Source organism: Globicephala melas, chromosome 1, assembly GCF_963455315.2.
Source record: "Globicephala melas chromosome 1, mGloMel1.2, whole genome shotgun sequence".
NCBI classification, from domain to species: domain Eukaryota; kingdom Metazoa; phylum Chordata; class Mammalia; order Artiodactyla; family Delphinidae; genus Globicephala; species Globicephala melas.
The window spans coordinates 128425699-128433355 of record NC_083314.1 but is presented as its reverse complement, the minus strand read 5'-3'; the positions used below and the strand labels follow the sequence as shown (position 1 = coordinate 128433355).

Below are 7657 nucleotides of genomic sequence, written 5' to 3'. Positions count from 1 at the left end.
CTGGCAAAAAATTTGAATACCTCCTCGGTTTAAGCCAAAAACCTCAATCTCTCTTTTTGCCAGTGGATTAATTTGGTTCTTAAATGCCAGTTTCTTGCATCTACTCCTCAGATATCTGGCAAATGCTATAAGATGATGGGGTATAAAGGACATCAGTAAACAGCATGTTTATTTTCTCTTCCAAGTTTAGAATCCATTGAGAAATTAGGCTCAGGACAGACAGATGGTTATCAAAATATCAGCTCATTTTTAGATCCATAAATCTGATTGGAGAATGTGGTTTAGCTCTAATACTGAAGTCTGAATTAAACCAACCCTTCACCATTTCTAGCTTTCCCCTGCAGGGCCAGAGTCCCTCTGCTGAACTGTCTTCTTGGGGAAATGAAGATCCTGTGGTGCACAATCCCTTGAGGCTCTTTATTCAGAAGAGAGAAACCAGAGGTTTGGAGCATGCTCAGATCCCCCCTGCAACTCACCCTTCAGGCAGGCATTCTGTAGGTCAAAGAGACACAAATGAGGGGTGAGGAGGCAGGGAGAAGATGGGAATGAGAGGAGTGGGGAATCCCTGGTCCCAACTTCCCGGCCTAAATCAAATCTCCCTGTTGAGTTTTACAGCAGCTCTCCTCATTTATCTGTCTTCTGATATAGAACATCCTTGAAGGCAAGGATTCCTTTTGCCTTGATTGTCAGTGTATTCTTTGCACCTGGTAAAGTGCTGGCACTCAGAAAATATTTGCTGAATGAGTAAATGACTACATGGCCTCACTAGTGTGGAATTCTGGGATAGCACATTGCTCAACCAACCTGTTTGCAGCAGCTGGCAATGGTATCACCTGGAGATCCAGATGGAAGATCCAGATTCCTTCTACTCTCTTTCCATAGCACAGGAATAACTAGCATGTCTCTGATATAAAGATATTCACTATGTCACTGTCCCCTGTGTGTCCTATTTCTGGCAATGCACAATATCACTGAATAGCCCCAGGGACCCATCAGTCATTCTTCTCTTCTCGCCCTATGCAGTGGCAACAGAATAATATTCTAGGCATCTGTCGCCTGAGACTACTGAGTAGTTCTCAGAAACGTAACCTCCTCATAGAATGACAGGTTAACTGGGTATCTTCAATTAAAGAACATTGTATACAATGTTTATTTTATTTTTCCTAAGCTCTGTTTTAATGTAAAGTTGTAACTCAAAATCTTTCACATTGATGGCTGCATAGTCTAGAAACAAGTTTTTCGACAAGAATAAGCATTTTGAAGGGAAATGGTGTTGATCACAAAGCCTCCCTCTTTGCTCTAATTTCATGTGGATGTCCTGGCATCAAAAACATATGGGAATAAAAATTGAATAATGAGGCTGCTATATATGGGAACTTCCTATATCCTTTTGAAAGACTGGAAGTGAAATCTTTAGAAGAAAAATTAACTAGATCAAACATAAAGTAGGATGGAGGCCTTTTGCTCTATCCTATCCAGTGGCTGGTATGATATAACTGAGGTTATAACTGAGGTGAGGAATGGACTGTCCTGCATAAGAGTTACTGTCACTTATAATGTACTTAGTATATAAGTCAGACATGGTGATTTATGCTTATTGCACATGATCTCAATTATTCATTATAACTACAAAGCAAGTACTATTATCCTCACTGTACAGATGAGAAAACTGATGCTTATAAAGGTAATACACCCAAGGTCAAGAAGCCGGTATTATGCATTACGATTGGAACATAAGTCTGTTTCTGGAGCCCATGCTTATTACCAACAAACTATGATGCATCCTTTCAGAAGAGGAAAGGAAGTAAAGTGTGATTGGATTGGCTCTAGCTTAGGGTTTAAGGGGGAAAGCCAAAAGAAGGGTTCCCCAAAAGTTCATACATTATCCTGTTTAGTTTACCTGGTAGTGGTGAATTCCAGTGGAAATAAAGAGTATGCAACAGCTTAAAGTTTTCTCTGCTGTAAGACCCTCAAGGAACAAGACAGTGGAAAGCTGTACAAATATTTGGATTAGAGTCTGATACTAAGGGGACTTGTAAGCATTGGATGAAATGAGAACCAAAAGCTCTAAGCAAAAATAATCCAAATAAAACTGTCCATCCTTTAGCAGATGGTCAGTGCAGGGGGCTCCTGCATCAGAGTCATGACCTGGTCCTGTGAATCTTCCTTGGTGATCAAATGGCACTCCAACAGTGGGGTGGGTTGAGCAAGCTCAGCTGTTTTGAAAAGTTGTTGAGTTAAAAATATAAAGTGTCTCTGAGGTCCTGTAATAAGTAGTATTTGCTAATGAAGTTATGTACACACTGCCTAACAATAGCGTATCTAATTTCCACAAAATGAAAGTTGTCCTTCTTTTTAACTTTTTCTTTTTTGATATTCCTTAGCTCTTGAGAATATTTGGTACCCAGAGAACCATGCCTGTAGTTTTTAAAAACTTTTTCTGAGTTTCTCTTCTGAGTTGTAATTTAATTATTTATGTGACCATAAAAGATAGACTGGATTCAGGTAAATGCATTTGATGATAACAACACCTAAAACAAGGATATATCCAAAGGTGGTGCGGAGCTGGCAAAAGGTTAGATTTCTTTTATGCACTGTATGGCCTCTGAGAGGACCACATGGATTTTTTTTTTTTAAGTCATCTTTGCAGCACCAGACTCAAGACAGGCATTAGCATAACTCCTGATCAAATTCAGAAATACTTTGTACAGTGTCTTGGAAAGGGGTCATGTATATCTTTAAACAGTGAAAGCCTTGTTGGATGGGGAGATAACCACTTCCTCGAATAGCCACTTTGTTCTGAGGTTGGCCTAATCACTTAGGTTCTTCCTGACAATTCAAAGCATACTCATTGTAATTTAGGATAATGGAACTGAAAAAGACTTTAAATTCATTTGGCAAAACCCTCTTTTTTATAATAAGAAGTCCATTAATTCACTCTACAAAGAAACACTGTGAATCCACCATGTGCCCAATATTGTTCCAGGTACTAGGGGTACACAGTGAATACAGTGAATACTAGTGAATACAGCAGACAGAAATCTCTAACCTATGGAGCACACCTCTTTTGAACTGGCTTGCTCAGTCATACAGTATTGGAGAGAAATGAAAAACAAAAGACTCTCATTACCCTGTACTATTCATGTCACCCCCTTTATTTAGATTACACTCTTCTTCATTGCCCAGCTGTATCCTATGAGCCATCAAAACATTGTTTAAAGTCACCCATATTTTCCATGTTAGTCTTCTATATTTCCCAGAGTCTTTTTTTATAACTCTGTAACAGTGTCTTTGATTGCTTTATGCTACCTTTATTTATATACTTAACTATCCCAATAGACTATAAAGTCCTCAGTTGTTAGAATTTATTCATGTTGTAGCCTCAGCATCATTCTGAGTGTTCTAATTGAATGAATTAGTGAATTATTGTATAATATCTTTTCATTTATTTATTCATTCAATAAATATCTACTGAGTGTCTATAGTTTGCCAATCGCTACACCAACTACTGAAGATCCGTCATAAAAAAGATGCAAAGCTTATATCCTGATATTGAAAATGAGACACTGAACAACAAATTAAATAAGTAACTTAAATGTTAAGTAGGAAAGTAATGTATTTTATATGAAAAATGGAGTAAAAGTTTTCAGGAATGTCGGGATGCAGAAAGCAGTTGTAGTTTGAATGCAGTAGTGAAGGCAGGTCTGAGTGGAAGGTGATGTTAGAGGAAGGCCTTGAAGGAGATGAGGGTGCGAGCTGTGTGGCTATGGAGGGAACAGCATTCTGGCAGAGGGCGAAGCCACTGCGGGGGTCCTCAGGGAGGAGGGGGCCTAGGCTTCAGGAGCAGAAGGCTGTTGATGTGGCTGGAATAGAGTAACAGACGAACCATTCATAGGAGAGGAGGACAGAGAAGCAGTGAGGGCGTGGAGACTACCACAGCCTGGTGATCATTATAAGGACTAGCTCTTACTCTGCGAAACTGAGGAACCATGGGAGCATTTTGAGTGGAGGCGTGATAGGATTTGACTTGGATTTTAACAGGATCTCTCTGGATAGTCTATCGAGAAGAGTCTGCAGGAAGGCATAGGAGCTAGAAAAGAGACCGATTAGGAGGATATTGTAATAATCCAGTAGCTAAATGGTTTTGTGAGATAGAAAAGAAGGCCCTAAGAAGTGGTTGAATTCGTGATATATTGAAGATAAAACCAACAGCATTTGCTATTTGGGGTGGCATGTGTTAGAGACAGACACAGCAAGAGTGATTTTAAGATTTTAGGCCTGGGTGACTGAATGAATGGAGTTGCCATCAACTAAGATTTGGAATGTAATCAGTGGGGCGAACCGTGGAGGAGGGATGAGGAAGCAGCAGTTTTGGACATAAGTTTGAGATACTCATTTGGCATCCAATTGGAGACATCATATAGGCAGTTGGATACAAACGAGGAAGCTCAAAGGAAAGTGTGGTAAAGGAGGAGATGATCCTCGTTGTCTGTGTGTGTGCGTGTGTGTATAGTATCAGCACATAGGTAACATTAAAAGCCATGAGATGGGATGAGATTATCAAGGGGCAAGGTCCAAGCTGAAATAAAAGAGAGAGAATGAAGAAGAAAGGTCAGTGTTGTGTTGTTAAATAAAGAGGAATTGTGAAGTAGCTGTTTATGAGAATGCAGCAAAGGATAGAGTAAGGAAACATAGTATGATTTCCAGGAAGCATTAAGGGCACATCTGAAGTTCATGGTCATAAATCTAAAGTAAGACTAGTCAGCATAGTTTATGTTTTTCTCCAGCCATGTTCAGTTGCATGGGTGCAGGTAGAGTGTAGATGGAAAGTTGGGTTTAACATTTTAGACAACATTAAATACATCCTGCATGAACTGTAGCTGTTTGGGAAAGTATATTGATAACTAGCATCAGACTTATTAAGAAGAGAATTCTCTATATGTCAGAGTGTATATTGGTTAGTCTTTTGGGTGCAGGAGGTAGGACTCCAAATACATAGGTTAAAAGGATACAATTAAATATTCACAGAGAAAAAAAATACTCTGCATGAGAAATGACCAAGTTTTTATAATAGAGAAAGTAGGGAATGAAGAATGTGCTGGTGAAAGAAAGCAATATGGCAGAATTCCAGAGTCTGAGGAAAACATTACTAGGAAGAAATTTCTGGTGACCAGGCAGACAAGGAGATTTTATGAACAAAAATAACTAGCTTATAAGTCATCTTTAATATTTTATGGTGATCAAATCCAGTTACTCTAAACATTCAGAGAAGCCTGCCTTACACACAAAAGCCTGAGTGAATGAGAGGAAAAATCAAAGGAAAATCAGAGGTGAGAGAAGAGAACAGACACAGAAAATAAGATGAGTCAGAGCTCAAGAGAAGCAAGAACTTGGAACAAGAGCTACCAGGGAGGACATGAACCCAGAGGGGTGTGCAGAAATATTGTGAGGACCGTAGACATGACATAGACTTTGTGGGTTCAGATTAATTTTGTATTAAATTTTTAAAAAATAGCAAGATATCATATGTTATTTCAGTTAAGTGAGAATAATAGCTACTGTTTTTTGAATGCCTACTTTGTGCCATGCATACCCACAGATGTGCCTACTATAAATAAAACTTATTTTTTTATTACAAAACCTTGCAAGATAGGTTTTATTAAATTTTCACGATATTAAAACATCTACTTGTTTATACCTTTTTATACTGATGCATGCATTGCATTTGATATAGGCTATAATTTTTGTGAAATGCTGCTATTAAATTGCTGACATGCCTTATGTTTGATATCTTAAAATTAAGAAAGTGTGGCAATTTAGTCACTATATGTGATAAGACTAAAATTCAGAAAGCTTAATTAACTTTTCTAATTTCCCACAAATGACTGACTCAACGATTCAAAATCTAGGTCTCTAGGACACCAAATCTCTGACTATTTCCTCATGCAAATTATGGTTATTTTTCCCACTGTTTGAGAACCAGCCCTGATTCAGTTTAGCAAGCCTAATTCAATTTGCATACCCAGGAATACATGTTCATGTCATGAAAGCAAAACATGTTCACACATCAACAACTCATCAGACTAAAAAAATCTTGGTGTCAGCAGTGGCATAGAAAGTGTCTCGGTGGTAGAGACAAAAACAAGTAATGTAGCTATCTGATTTACCAGAGAAAGTGCAGGGGTCACAAACAGTAAGATAAATTATGAAGAAGGGGAATAAATCTTGTTTTCTTAGTGAATCGGGGAAATGAAAAAAAACAAAACAAAACAAAAAACAACCAGAAGTAATTGCTGAATTTGAAACACTAGAAACAGTTGACAAAAACAAATGATTCAATCAAAGTTGTTATTTCATGTGGTGGAACAAGTGTTTGCAAAACCATTAGTCTACTAGAAAGTCACTCATCATATAAACCCAACATACCTTTCAAGAAGATGTCCTTTTTGGATCTAAGCTATTACAAACAGCCTGGGATTCTTATGTTTTCCCAAAATGAACTATGTATTTAAGGTCCTAAGCTCAGGAACTGGTAGCCCAGCTCTGAAGCTGTGGCAGAAGAGGTCAGAAATTGACTAAAACTGGCATTAGATGGGTGATGAAAACAGGAGGCATGGCTAAGTCACAGGAGAGAGAGAATTCTAAGCAGAGATACATGTATCTATGCTATGAATATGAGTATATATATGCTATGAATTATAGCAGTCAGCCAGGGGAAGGAAGTACCAAGTAATACAGCCAGAGCCACTGGGGAGGAGCTATTACTGGAAATATTATGCCAAGGGAATAAAACAAAATTACTAGTGGTATAAGGTCCGAGAAGGCAAATTCAGGGCAAGCCTGAAATAGAGTTTCATGGTAAAACAGTGGCAAACGTGCGTAAGGTTATCTGAGGTTTTTCTTTTTTAGCCATTTGCATTCTACCTCTTTTGCTACCATACATTTTTTTTTTTTTTCCTCTTAAAGTGATCAACTTCATACTTACCTGGCAGGGGAGATACCATGATCATGAAGGTGATTTTCCCAGGGCGTGGCTTATCCATTGCACTCCGGATGTGCTGACCTCTTTGATTTCCCCAAATGTGGGAAACTTGACTGCATAATTTGAGGTAGTGGGGGACTGCATTTGCGCTTTCCCCTGATTTTTGCAAGGTTTTTAAAAAAACAGACATTTTGTAGTTTTACGTATTTCTCTAGTGTATTTAGTGTTCCCTCCTTGTTACCAGATTTTTTCTGCTTGTTGTTCAGTCTGCACTTTCTTTTCCTTGTGGAAAAATGTAGGTGAGGTGCCCCTTTATGTCAGTTGAGCCTTCTTTTTATGTTGCCACGTAAAGTATATTTTAGGTTGTAACTTTGATGTTTTGTATATCTAGCTCCACTTTTTCTCTAGTCAGGGGATGTCTAAGCAAAGGACTAGTGGGCTGTTACTGGCACTCCTCTACCCAGAAGCAGCGAAACACAGAATTCCCCTTCTTGCTTTTACAGCCTTGAATAGCTACCAACTTCACCACGACAGTTTTCCTTTTAAACCCCACCCCACCAAATAAATACGTACATACATACACACATACGTAAGTGATGAACTTCAGGAACCACTCACTACCTCCATGACTTGATGCCTTAGATAATCTATGGTTAAAATGGAATCTGTTAAATT

The 7657-nt window shown here is 38.5% G+C and overlaps 1 non-coding gene across 1 annotated transcript; it reads left to right on the top strand.

Moving 5' to 3' along the window:
* The first annotated feature begins 6977 nt into the window (after positions 1-6977).
* On the top strand, positions 6978-7141 carry LOC115858402 (U1 spliceosomal RNA). The gene has a single exon (XR_004041636.1). It is a non-coding gene; the product is annotated as a U1 spliceosomal RNA (small nuclear RNA).
* The last annotated feature ends 516 nt before the right edge of the window (positions 7142-7657 follow it).